This window comes from Heloderma suspectum, chromosome 8 (genome assembly GCF_057233095.1).
Source record: "Heloderma suspectum isolate Gila_16-S chromosome 8, 16-S_ref, whole genome shotgun sequence".
Taxonomy (NCBI): Eukaryota; Metazoa; Chordata; class Lepidosauria; order Squamata; family Helodermatidae; genus Heloderma; species Heloderma suspectum.
In genome coordinates, this window is record NC_139465.1 from 32,465,036 (window position 1) to 32,473,351 (window position 8,316).

Below are 8,316 nucleotides of genomic sequence, written 5' to 3' on the forward strand. Positions count from 1 at the left end.
AGACAAATATCATGCAGTTGTCATTTCCTACTTACAGTTGTTTACTGGTTATTTCGATGACTTTGTAATCCTTTGGTTTCTCTTTTGTGTCTAACCAGAAGGGAAGATGCAGCATTTAACTGTAAAAGCAAATGAAAGCATGATTTCCTTTGTGTATTTTTGTTGTTCCACTATACCACAGTGCCACCTAGAGGCTATGTAGTGGGAAAGTAGGAAAGGAAACGCTCCTTGCGTAGTGCTTGGCTCTCAATTCTACAACATAAGTGAAAGTAGATACAGCAGATTTAACAGCCAATTAACTGTTTCATGTAGAAAAAGCTCTTGGAGAAGAGTAATGACCCTTGGTCTGGAGTTGAAACCCCTACAGTCCTTAAAGTCCAGAACAGTTAAGGAGCTGGCAAGTACTTTAAGGTCAAGGCCAGCAACATTCTCAGAGCAATCTGGCAGATAAATATTCAGTGAGACGTATAGTCTAATGTTACTTACAGGAGCTCCATCAGAGGGACCACTAGAGAGGCAAAGGTGAGGTACACCAGGGCCAGAGCTGGTGAAGAGATGTTGAAGGAGCTCTGACCTCTGGTAAAGTTGCAAATGAGGGTGTGGGGGTAGGGAGGTGAACTGGTGATGGTCCACAGGATCAGATCACTTCTTTGAGAGTTCTGAACTGATAACTTGAAGAGGGTACACATAAAATTACACAGAAGCCCCTGTGGCTGTGGATTATGCATACCTGATTTATGGTCTTGACCATTTCATAGAAGTGTCTCACTCATAAAAATACAACTTATTGCACCTGAGAGAAAAAGAAGTTGGGATTTGAATTAAAATCTAATACTTTGATGTCTCTTTATAAATGTTAATGATTATTATATAAGCAGACTCAAAAGACTGCAATCTATACAACTATTAAAGTAAAAGAAAATGTGCCTCTAATCATGTTAAGCACCTAGACAGAATGTGTGTATCGAGAGATAATAATCACATCCATTGTAAAATTAGATTGCAGGCATAGCCTTGGAAGTATTTTAAGGGAAATTGTTGCAGGATAACACAGGTGCCTGAATTAATAAACAATTGGGGGAAATCAGCAAGAGTTCTAACTGCACTACTTATTGTTTTATGATTAAATAATTAGTTTGAACATCTTTGTACACCTGATGCATCAAGGATTTCAATTACCTTGAATGACTTTTGGCTTATATTTCATCACCACTTACTGAATTAGCAATATTGTGGGCATTAAGAAAACTATTTGGAGGTAGGAATGTAAGATTTCTCAGAAATTCTGTAGCAAAGTTTTGTAACCACAGTTATGAGCTTTGTTGAGCTCTTCCTCCAACAGAATAATGAAATGCTTCCTTAAAATATTAATTGGTGCTCAATTTCTAATGGATGGTGCACATTTTCTTCCTTTTCCTGGGATGGAGAGGATTACATCAATGTTTGCACGCCATAAAACCATTTAAGTGTGATGTACGTGTAACTCATGGGATCCTATATGCCTGGACCCTGATAAATGTGATTCTTCTGGAACAGAAAGGTGGACAATTCATACAATTACACTCTCTGCAGGTATGAGCTTTTGTGTGGAGCTTCTGTGTGACACATTACATTATGTCCATCACGGATAGAAATAAAGCTTACCAGATATGCTTTATTTTATTCCTAGAACCCAGAGATCCACAAACTACAGACTCAGTAATGGGGGTTGTCAAATGCCAAGCCCTCCTCTTGGCATGTTTGTAGTCAAATACAGGAGTTGATCTCCAAGTAAATAGGCTTTATTATGCAAATCAATCAGTCCCACAGCAGTTCAGGTTACAGACTTTTACATCCTATGGCAACTCAGCACTAATATCCCTCATTAAGCTGGGAAAATACTAAATAGACTATCTAAAGATGCCTTTGAGGGTTGCACTAATGTAAGGAGAGATGTTGCTGAAAATCTGGCACCAGCTTGCGGAATAGAACCTGAAAGGCTTTCTCAGTCCTGCCCTCAGGGACATTTCTTCCCCTAAGCCTCTTGTGATGGGTCAAACTTTTAGAACGCTTTACTTTCCAAAGCTGTGCCTGCCTCCCTCTTGACCCAACATCTGCCTCCCTCTTGACCCAACATCTGTCACAGCTACCTCCTCCCCTCTTCTGAATAGCTGTGTTCTCAAAGAGGAAGAGGTTATGGTTGGGCTTTGACCCAACTGATTCAAATCTGCACTTGGACAGATTCTTCTCTGCCTCTGTCTCCCCAATGCTCTGGTCCCATCTCTACCACTTTGCACTATCCCTCCTCTGACTCTGAATCCATTCCCATGGCCTCTAAAGAGGGCTCTGCCAAGATGCTAGGGCCAATCCTGACAAGGGTGGATGTAGACTTATAATTAAGGAACAGAGGGCATCTTTGTGTACATGTCAGACCAGGGATTTGTTTTCAGCACCAGAACTGATCTCACCATCATTTCACACAAAAATTAATTCCTGGTTTCTCCCCCTACCCACCACCATCGCCCCTGCTTCATTTCAGCAGCCTAATTGAAGGGAAGGGAATTGTTGCTATTGTTAAACAAATCACTTGGAGAATGAGATTCATTGACCAGCAAATCCCAATCTACTTTGTTTCCACCCTGATGTACATAGTGGGAGAGGCACATACAACCTGCCATCCATCATGGGCAGAGGATTGTGGGGGCAAGTAGGGATGTGAACTGGCCCCCACCCCCAAGAGGATATGGGTAGGAACAAAGGCCTACATACTACATACACTGACTTAGAGATCCTACCCCCTAATCTCAGGTATGTGGGAATTGGCTGTTGTTACTAAGAAGAGAGGGAACAAAAATCACTTTGCTCAGACAGAGGCACTTTTGGTGGTAGTGGAGTTGGTAATAATTATGGCAGTATTTAGTACAGTAGAAACATACTATGTTGCAGGACTTTCTTTCTGATATAAAAACTTATTTTGGACCAGTCATTTTAAAACATAGTTCATATATTGTGCGGAAATGCATCTATTTGTTTACAGTGATTACATTATAGGAAAAGAGATAGAAGGTCCTTAATGAAATCCACAAACTCCATTCTTGGACCCCCCCCCCAATTTTAGCCAATTCATGCCCCCCCTCACCTTCAGTATCCAGGAGGGGCACCCTCCCGCACTCTAATTTGAACACTGTCTATTTAGCACCATTAATGTGCATGGCTATTTATAAAGTAGAAGAAGATTGGTCCCTACCCTGAGGAATTTACAGTCTGACATATGAGAGACTACGGAGGAAGGGAAGGAATATGGAGCCAGAGAAAAATAGGAGGAGAATATGCATGTAGTTCATCTATGTATACTTAGGTTTCGTTATTGCAGAAACATCACAGAATGAGTTTTGAGAAGAGATTTAAAGAAAATAAGAGAGATCACATCTCACAGATGTTCTGGGAACATCTTGCCCTAATGAACTGTGAAAATCATATGGTATTGCTTCTTACAATGGGATGTCCCAGGATGAGTGTACCTATGAATACCTTCCCATTCAGTCTCTAAGATCATATAAGTGCTTTCAATGATGAATGGACTTAAGGATTTTGAAAAATCAATTCTTTTTGCTTTGCTACACAGTGTGCGTCAATGATGATGACAGTTATAATGGCAAGTTAGAGTTGAAAGGCATTTATCAAACTCCCTATTAGCTGTAAATTAATGGGCTGCTTGAAAGTTCCAAGCAGAATCTCAAGACCATGTTAACAAGGTGGCCTTTAACATCAAAGAAATTTGGGACCACACTCATTCGTAGATACCACCAGATTTGATTAGGTATTTACCATTTGAACTGCTGTAGGAGAACCAAGAGCAAATATCATTTCTATTAAGAATGTTGACCTCTTTCCCCTAAATAAAGCACTGATGGGGAAGTAATGCATGGCTAATATGGGAGGGAGAAGCATGGGCAAAAGCAGAAAGGATACAAATGCTGGTGTAATTTATGTGAAAATGGGATTATTTTTATCATTATTCTTAACATTTTTATGCTGCTCAATAGTAAAACCTGTCTGGAGAGTTTACAAAATATTACAACCTTAAAATTACAATATAAAACTTAATATACAATTAAAAAAACCAGTTTAAAACAATCGACAATAAAAAATCTCAGGACTGGTTAAAACTTTATCACATTCTGCTGTATAACCTGCTTCCAAAAGGATGGGAGAATTGGCACCAGGCAGACTTCATCAAGGAGAATGGTTCATAATCAGGTTATACTATTTGTGTGTCTGCAAGGAAAAAAAGCGTGTGTGAGAGCACACACACACACACACACACACACACTCCATGTTTGTCATTAGGAACTGAACAATTAGTTCAGGAAATCAGAAAATACAGCTTCTTTAGTGCCATTTTGGTCTGTGTTCAGCATACACTCAGGGCTAGTATCACCATATGGGATCTTTGGGCAATTGCTGGGACATGACGCCCCCTGAATGGCCAGCCACTGATCCCTGCCCTGGGCTCCCCTTCAACTGGCATTCTGATTTGATGAGTGGTGGGAAGCTGAGTCAGGGAGTTGCTATCTTAATTTCAAACAAGGCTTGACATACTTTTAGATGATATACTAGGTTAAAGTCAACGGAACCCAAACAGGGTAGATTTTCCTAGAATTTGGAGAGGGTATACCTTAAGGAATAAAGTCTCAGCTTCAGATGATATACAATCATCTTCCTCCAGGAGGAAATAGGATCCCACTGTTGAATGGCTAAATTTGGTATTCACTAGATCACAAAAAGAAAACTCTCTGGAAAAGACCCTGATGCTGAGAAAGACTGAAGGCAAAAGGAGAAGGGGACGGCAGAGGATGAGATGGCTAGATAGCATCACCGATGCAATGAATATGGACTTGAGCACGCTCCGGGAGAGAGCGCAGGACAGGAAGGCCTGGCGTGCTATGGTCCATGGGGTCACGAAGAGTCGGACACGACTGAATGACTGAACAATGCGAAGAGAAAAGTCACTGATAAAGACCTTGATGCTGGGAAAGACTGAAGGCAAAAGGAGAAGGGGACGGCAGAGGATGAGATGGCTAGATAGCATCACCGATGCAATGAATATGGACTTGAGCATGCTCCGGGAGAGAGCGGAGGACAGGAAGGCCTGGCGTGCTGTGGTCCATGGGGTCACGAAGAGTCGGACACGACTGAACGACTGAGCAACAACAAGATCACAAAAAACATGAAAATAGCCATGTTGGCCAAAAGGCAAGTTCCAAAAGAAAATATCCAAAACCCGTACCACTACAATACCTTTATTAGGCCAACTCAAGGTCTTTGTATACCTAATACAAGATGTAAAATTATCTCCAGCATTGCTGGGGATGGGGCAGGAGCCTGACTTAGTCTGGGAGCCCAACAGTCCCCCCCCCCCGCCACTCATGCCTCTTGGCTGCTCCCACCAAGCTGCTGCCCCCACTCATGCCCCCCCACTTGCCGAGCTGCCCTCACCTACCCTGAGCCATTCTCAAGCTGCTGCTGTTCCTACAGTCACCATTTTGGCAAGAAAAAGGGGCACCTTCTGTAAATCTAATATTACAGACTTAGTGGCTGTAAAGGATCCATCTATGCAATATTATATGCGTGAATGGGCCATTTCACCCATCTAGCAGAGGCTTCAGGGAGAGGGAGGGAAGAAGGCTAGGGCGGCAATAGGAAAAGGTGTAAGCCAGCTGCCCTGGTGTCCTCCCCTTCCCACCCCCAGGAATACCCCTTTCCCCCATCTCTGGTGGGAAAAAAAGCCCTGTCTCTGACCTTGTATTCAGGAAACTGAAGAATCCTATGTCCCGCAGTTGCTGTCTAGGGGACACAGGATTGCTCCCTCTGTGAATCGTTTTTAGATCAATTAACTGATCAATCAATTAAACATTGCAGCCTTGCTTTTAAGACTTACTTTCTTTACCACAGCAAAAAAAGGAAAAAAACATACTGCATAAATTATTTGAGTATTTATTGATTTATAATACTTGTATATCACTTGATACAACAGAATCTTTAAGCAGTTAACATACCATTTTTAAATCACTATTAAAATATTCAGTTAATAAAAAAATACACCTGCAAAAAATAGATATGTCTCAGAAACAATAAAAATTTAATAACAAGAATAGAAGACAACCAAATGGAGCAGCATCATGATTTCAATTACAAACAAGGATAAAACAAAAAGGTATGTTTTCAGGAAGCATTTAAAACACCCACTACATTTTCTGCCTCCTGGACTTTCTGTGGGAGGGAGTTCCAGAGGGTAGGAGCTACATGGTGACTGACACCACTTTTGAGGTTTCACATGGTGACACCCTGTTGGTTGAGAAATGACCAGCAGAGCCTCATCTGAAGATCTTAAAGGCCTACTGGGTGTTTACAGGAGAAGGCAGGTTGCTAGGTACCCTGGTCCTGAGATGTTTAGGACTTTGTACGTTAACAACACTGAACTGGATATGTGCAACATTTGTGAATAATAATCATACCATGATAGTGTCAGATGGATACTAGGATGGGGAAATAATAGAGCTTAAAACTACTGAATTTTACAGAGGTCTAGTTAAATGAATCTAACTAGGTGGTAAATTAGCTGGAACTCATCTAAGCCCCAGCCATGTAATGCAATCAAGAAAACTGTCAAGTAAAGCTTAAACACAAATGTGATTAGTGAGGATTGCAGACATATTTGGGAAGCTATCTTTATTCCTGGATTTTCAATACAACCCACTCCCAAATTAATCAATTTGCTTTCATTGGAAGCTATGATAGTTAACTCTATGGTGGTATTTCATGTCTGTAAAATAGATAACATATTAGTTTATAAAAAGTACAGAAAAAAACAGTCAATGATAATCTTCTGCTCTCAGTTTAACACTAGCTACCTTATGGCAACCCATTTTGTTTCTTTGTATAAAATAGCACTCCACTTCTGAAACTTTGCTTCAAATTTTGGTGAATTTCAGTGGAAGGAACTAATGAGCCATCCATTCTAAAAGCCATTGAAAATACTTCTCTATATGCCATATTTGTTCGAAGGACTTGTGTGGATGCCATTGTGAAGACAGTTGATCTGTTCTCTCTGTATACTTTCTGTAATATATGTTTATGTCATTGACACCTAGCAGCTACCTATGCTATACTTTCCTTATCCATTGACAATACTAATGAATGTTGTGCCAAAAATTTCTTCCACATTTTTTTTCCTGACCATTCTCATCCTGATAGAAAAGAAATTGCTTTCAAAAAGAAATTCATATGAGAGGAGAAGAAAAATTCAGAGAAATCCTCATGGGTTGTGCTTACCTGATTTATGAGGTGGCTGAGCAGTGTGAATGAGTGTCCTGTCCATCATCATACAATAATCTCTGTGGCAGCCCATAGCCTCCTTGACTACTCACACTTCAGTTAAAGCCCAGGGAAGGACATCATGTGGCAATTCCTCCCATAGGGCTTTTCCAAATCAGAATGCACAGGCTGTCTGGGAGTCTGCATAGCAATGGAGAGCTTAAAAAAAAAGGGGGGCACAATCCTGCCTCCCTGCCCCCACCCCTGCTGCCTCGTAAAAGGTGTGGTTCATCCCCAGCTCCGTGCTCAGAAGAGCAGTGCAGAAAGGGGAAAAGGGGCATTCCGTGGGACAGGGAGGGGCAGGGATGGCAGAAGCATCATTACAACACTTCCTATGTGCCAGCCAGCTGCCCCCCCCACTCTGAAGCTCTGCATCTAGACAGCCAAAATTGGCTGTCTAGCCTCTAGGGCAGTTGGAGTTCAGAGGAGAAAATCCCTTCTGCACTCCACCTGCCCTGCATTGGATAGGTGGTCCCTCCAAGTTTGGAGGCAGCTACCTATCCCCATAGGATTGCAACCTAAAACACACAACACCCTTAGCCACCTCACAGTGATTAGATAAGTTCAAAACCCCCACCAATATAAATTCAAAATAAAATATGAAATGCCCTGAGAATGAGGAAGAAATGAGGAAGAAAAGTTACTTTCATGGGGCTATATAGAACACTCAGAAAACGTTCAGGCAATTGGAGGAGAGATTTTGGCACAGCAGTATCTCCTCCTCTTCCCTGGAGTGAGTAGGGATGTACGAATCCCTTACTTTGTTCTGGTGGTGGCATCTGCTGGAGGGGGGGAGGCGCTCCATCCCTCCCCCCAGAATCCTCCCTGGCCAGCTCTGCTCCGCAGTGACTCCGCGGAGCCGCCGTCCGGGGCCACCTGCAGCCGGACATATATATGTAGCCTACCACGGCTAAAGACACGGATGCAAATGGTGATGGCTACGCCATTTGCATCCCTGCC